The 6,063-nt window shown below is 42.9% G+C and overlaps 1 pseudogene; it reads right to left on the bottom strand.

The window, feature by feature from the left end:
• Positions 1 to 2,330: 2,330 nt before the first annotated feature.
• LOC114209275 (ADP-ribosylation factor-like protein 1 pseudogene) lies at positions 2,331 to 2,876 on the bottom strand (annotated as a pseudogene).
• Positions 2,877 to 6,063: the final 3,187 nt, after the last annotated feature.

The following is a 6,063-nucleotide window of genomic DNA, read 5'->3' as shown; positions in this document are numbered from 1 at the left end:
CTCACTACACTCAAGTCTTCACTTAACTGCCATCAGAAAAAGTACCCCCCTCCCCGGCTGACAATGCAATCTCAAGTAGCAACAGTCATCACACCACTTCTAGATTTTCTTCATAACATGTCCTACCTGACATCACAGCACATACGCATTTGTTTTTTTTGTATACTGTCTATCTCATCTTGCTAGAATATAGGTTCCATGAGAGTGGGGACTTTGAGATGCTCGCGGCTGATGCCCTGTCTCCATCTGGTGCCTGACGTATAGTAGGCACCTAAATATTTGTGGCATGAATGAGGGGGGAAAGCAGAACAAATGTGTCAGCCTAATCAAAGATCCCTGGCCCATATCTCTGAAAGTCTCACCATACTTCTGCAAGTGGACAGTCACTACTTAGGATACATCAGTGCAGTACCTATAATATGAAGATAATTATCATTGAGTGGTATGAAATTATTAGGTAAAAGAAAGTCCTGATGGAATTAAGAGGATGGCACATAATAGGCTAGAAGTGCAGCAGTGTGAACTGTTGATAGAACCATGTACTAGATCTCATTTGGCACCCAGGTTTTGTCTCTCTAGGACTTCAGGGTTTTCTTAATGAGAAGACGGAGCAACAATTGGAAAGGAGTTTTAAGGTACTGAGTGAACTACTGAGCATCATTCTGGTTCAGGCCAGTGACCCCAGCAGTGTTCACGCTGGGCCCAGGGGTTGGTGTGTGGCCTATTAGGCTGCTGGGTGTCCCTGAACAGCCCCTAGAACTTTAGAGCAGCTTCAGGATCCACCATGGTGGTCCGTCTCAGGCTCAGGTCAACCCACAGGTCTGAGAAGATCTGGAGACTGGGGAATTCTAAGCTCTTTCTTTCTTGAAAGTTCTGTTCAAAGAGTATAAAATGGTGGTGGGGGGAGTCCAATAGCTTCTTAGATTTATTTTCCAGAACCTCCTAAAAATGAAAGATTCCTTAAGAAACTTAATGTCGTATTCGTTCTCCAAATGGAATTCTGGGGGGAAGTAGGCAGGGCATTGCACTGAGCAGACCCTCCCTGCCCTTTGCCTACAGCAGCTACTAGATCACATTATTCTTGGTCCCATTGTCAGGTATAGGCTTTCCTCACATTGACCAAGGTCAGGGAGTAGAACCTCTTACATCAGCTGACCTCCCGCTTCAGCTGCAGAAGGCTCCCTCAAAAAGCTTGACCAAGGAACCTGATGGTTCTCCTCCTTCCATTACCTGCCGCTGGGAGAGCCAAGCTGGGGACAACTTCCCATACTCATCCAGCAAAGGGTCCCTTAGAGTGCTCCAGCTGGTCCTCAAATATAAGAAAAAGCACAGACAACTCACTGTCTGATTAAGGAAGCAAGATATGCCCTTAACAAGACATTTAGAAAATACAAGCAAATATGGGGACGCCTGTGTGGCTCAGTCGGTTAAGCGTCTGCCTTCGACTCAAGTCATGATCTCAGGGTCCTGGGACTGAGTCTCGCATCGGGCTCCTTGCTCAGGGGGGATCCTGCTTCTCTCTCTGCCTGCCGCTCCCCCTGCTTGCGCTCTCCCTCTGTCTCCGACAAATAAATAAATAAAATCTTAAAAAAAAAAATACAAGTAAATATGGATTAACATAATATGGACTGCAAGAGAGGAGAGAGGAATGAAAACTAACAGATGAAAAAAGAATGGGACGGGTTTGTTCAGGACATTTTTCTTGTTGGAAGCCAGTCCGTTGTTATGGCAACCCTAGTGAACTGCGGCAGGTGCAAGTCATGACCTTCCTCCAAAATCAGTTTATTCTTCTGGTATCCCTATCCCATTACTGTGACCTCTATTCTCATGGTCACCCAAGTTCAAAGCATCTTCAAAATAACATAGAACTTTACTGATTATATAAACTGGATTAATCATGAAATTAAACCAAAAGAGAAAAGGTAGTGTTTTTTTTTTTCTTTTTTTTGAGTTAAGATATTTATTAGTGTTTATACAAACAAGCTGCACTCACTAACTCAAAAACAGGAGGGTTTTTTCCTCAGGAAGAGTAGAGTCTTTAACAGGACTCTATTTGAGTAAGAATGCCATGCCAATAGAATATATCCTGAACACAAGAAAGCAAGGAAGGATGTTACATCACACAGAACAGACATTCAGTTGGTTCAATCACGGTGAGTTACCCTTCCAACCGAATACTTATTTTTTATATTTATTACACATACTGTAGTCAGTTCAATGCATGCCAACAATCACATGGTTTTAATATTTAGCAGCACGAAGCACACTTAACTGTTTCCAGAGGGATATGTGAGGTGGTGTTCCTCTCAGGGGCAGAAGTGACCGAGTTACTATCTGTTCTTTAGTGTTCCAACTAACCGTTTCATTGCCTCATTGAGGCCAGCGCCTTTAGTTGCTGAAGTTCTGAATATCTGCCATTTTTGGTCCTTCAGTGCAGGTAACCCAGGTGAACTTGCCGTCTCTGAGGGAGTCATGGCCTGCCCCGTGCCCTGCTCATTTGCAAACACCATCAGAATGGCTTTTCTTAGCTCTTCTTCCTCCAACATGGCAGTTAACTCTGATTTGGGAATGCCAGCTTGGTCTCGGGCCATGACTGCCTACTACAGAAATGACTGCATCTGTGTTTGAAGAATAACATCTCCAGTATGGCCTGATACTTGTCTGTCCTCCTCGATCCCAGACTTGGGATTCAAGGTTCTTGTATGTTACCGTCCCAACATGAAATCCAATGGTAGGAATAGTAGCAACCACTCGTCCAACCTACAATCTGTACAAAATGATAGTTTTTCCTGCTCCATTCAATACCAAAATTAAAGTCCCTATTTCCTGGGTTTCAGCCAAGACTGGAAAAAAATACTTGAGAAAAAGCCACCCATGATGAACCGACCATCCGCCCTTGTTGATGGTCAGAGACAGGCTCTGGCCTTGGCAGCAACTCCTATTTGAGCCTCGGCCCTGCCACTTCTGCTCACCGTGGCCTCCAGCTCCAGCTCCAAAGAAGGCCCCTTGGAAGTCAGGTCCACCAGCAGCTTCCTTACGGGACTCCTGGCAGGGGTGATGGGCCGCAGTGACTATGCATCAGGATCAGCGACCTCAGAAAAGGTAGTGTTTTAAAATAGGTTTAGAAATTAGGCTGTATAATAAGGCTAGAAATACATACCAGCCAGATTCATACACCGACTAGAAAGACTCAGAATCATTCACTAATTTTCCAAAGACAGTGCAATCAATATGTGATGGATCATGTTTTAAACATGAGAGCTCATGCTCTTCCCCCTTTCCCAAAGCACCTGTCATTGTCTGTTTGTTCCGTCTTCATTCATTGATCACATATTATTATAAAACACTGGGGGTACAGAGGTGTACCTGACACAGTCAATTCCATTTTATTTCCACAAACTTTATTGAGTGCTTAAAATGAGTTCTTCTTCTGTATGGAGTAGCCCTGACTTATGGCAATGGCCCAAGCCCAGCCTTATCCCCAAGGGGCTGAGGGGTGTGGTGGGGGGTCATGGATAGAGGAGGAGACGGAGACAGATAAACAAACAACTATCAGGTATGTTGTATGCCCGCTTAATGGTACAAATGAGAAGTTTGGGTGACGTGATTCCAAAGGTTCTTTCCAGGAATGATTACTTTATGACTCACTATTATCTGTACCATGTAGTAGCACCAGCTTTTCTGTGAAATGTTTATGCTACTATTAAATATTATTTAACCTCTGTATGATTCAATTTTTTATAAAGTTCAAATCTTATATCCCAAACTAGATTTGAAGTTTCTTAAGGCAAAGACTGTTCTTACCTTTTTTGCTTCCCTAGCAAAAGTCAGAACTCAGTAACTATAGATTCACTGACTATGAATGTAAATTACTTTCAAATAAACAGATATCCATGCTCTCTCCCCTTTCTATTTTACCTATCCCATATACTAAATATTGGTGATGCAGAGTCTTTATGTCTGGAGAGGTTGCTGGCTGGGATGGTCTCCTTTTTTCTCCCTATACTTGTTTTATAAGCTTAAGCCTTTAAAAAAAAAAAAAAAAAAAAGGTACTTAATAGCATGAGGAAATTACAGTATTAAGTGAAAAAGAGCAGAATACAAAATAGTATACATAGAATATATCCCAATTTGAATAGAGAAATGGGAAGAAGAAACACATAATTGGAACATCTAAGACGTCAGCAGCCTACAAATACAAATGCTGTCACATAATATTTACATGCCAGAATTTCTGTTCTTGCTCCCTACTGCACGTGCAGAACATGGGACTCCCCTTTAAAAGTTCCTCCAGAAGGGACCCCCGCAGGGGCCCGTATTTGACTCTCAGGTGCAGACACTAAATGGGACCAGCATGTTCTCCTGCTCCTGTACCCCAGACACTCTCCGCTCCTGGTGAAGCCACATGAAGGGCTAATAATGCCCACCAGGAAAATATTAAGACTAGTTCCCACTATGTGGCAAGGATAGAAGCATTAAAATTACTTAATTATTTTTCTCTGTTCTTTTTATATTTTCCAAACCTTCTAGATTATTAGTTTTATAATCAGGAAAAAAAAATGTTCATTAAAAACATCTGCATCAAGTCTGCAAGATAGCTAGAGGGCTGCAAAATAGCTAGAGAGACCCCAGCAGAAATCAGAGAACAGCAAGAAAAAACCATGTGGTGTATGCACTGGTGTTAGAATTGCAGGGTCAGTCAGCATAAAACCCTGCCGGACATCCCAGACCTGTTCTGGGAGGTACCAGCATCTGCTGGGATCCCACTGTTGATTTAGTCCATGAAGCGTGGAGAGCATGCAGCAAAACTGACTCCTGGTTGGCATGTTTGCCTGATGAGACTCAAGATTCACAAAGGCAAGGAAGTTCATTTCAGGGGAAAAAAAAAAAACTGTAAGCCATTCATGTGCACCAATAGCTTTGGACTTGGCCGAAACCTCATAGGGAAAGCTTCAAGAGTTGTCCCCGGCAGCCTAATGAAGACATCTGCCGAACAGAGACAGCTGGCCAGAAATTTAATAAGACACCAGACCGCATTACAAAGAGAATATAGAGTATTGCTATGAAAAAATTAATAGTGTTGTGTGCATTAATGAGCAAGAACTGACTGAAGCATCAAAGGCATAAGGGGGCAATTTGGTTTTCAGAATGATAATTCGTGAAAAAAAACGTTCATCCACATTCCCAGCTGAGGTCAGACAAGGCAGTACTCTGCCTTCCTGTTTCAGCTGTCGTAAATACACAAGTGTCCTTTTTGTGCTCCCGTTAATACTACATTTTTTTTTGCACCTTTGTGCTTTTTGTTGGCGATTTTGTTGTTTAAAACAGCTCCCAAGCATCGTGCTGAAGTGCTGTCTAATGCTCTAAGAGCGAGAAGGGCTGGGGTGTGCCTTAGGGAGATCATGTGGGTGTTGGATAAGCTTCCTGCAGGTATGAGTTACAGTGCTATCGGCTGTGCGTTCAATGTTAATGGGACAATCTATATTAAATAAGGTTATCTTTAAACAGAAACACACAGAGGGGTGTGTGAATCCAGCAAGGGCACATAAAACAAGGATATGTATTGATGTACAGGTGAAAATGTAACCATAGACTCTCAGGAGCCCAATCCTGTATTTCCCCAGACCAATGGCTCACTATTTGCTAATTCAGTGTTCACGTTCCCGGCAACTTTGCAGAACAACACTGCTATGAATAATGAGAACTGACTACGTTATCATTTCAACAAATAATTGATAGAAGATGATTAATGAGCTATATTGCATTAGTTTTTGTACTAAGTCCAAAATTTGATATGTCTTTTGCACTGAGAGCACGTCTCCTTAGACTGGCCATATTTAAAGGGCTTAGTGGCCACATGTGGCAAGTGGCTATGTACTAACCAGAGCAGGTCTAGCCTTGGACTCCACAAAGAAACTGAAACCATCAGACAGAGCTCCCCAACCATTCCCAAGATCCATGTCTGTCCCTCCATGGAGCTCTGAACCCATTCCCCCCTCTCTCCAGAGAAGTTGCCCCTTCATCAGGCCCTTTCCCTCCTGTATCTTTTTCCTCTCTCCATTG

This window comes from Eumetopias jubatus, unplaced genomic scaffold (assembly GCF_037043125.1).
Source record: "Eumetopias jubatus isolate StellerSeaLion01/CBP00866 unplaced genomic scaffold, mEumJub1_p1.0 scaffold_3, whole genome shotgun sequence".
NCBI lineage: Eukaryota > Metazoa > Chordata > Mammalia > Carnivora > Otariidae > Eumetopias > Eumetopias jubatus.
Note: the sequence above shows the minus strand (reverse complement) of the source record. Positions and strands in the feature narration are given on the sequence as shown.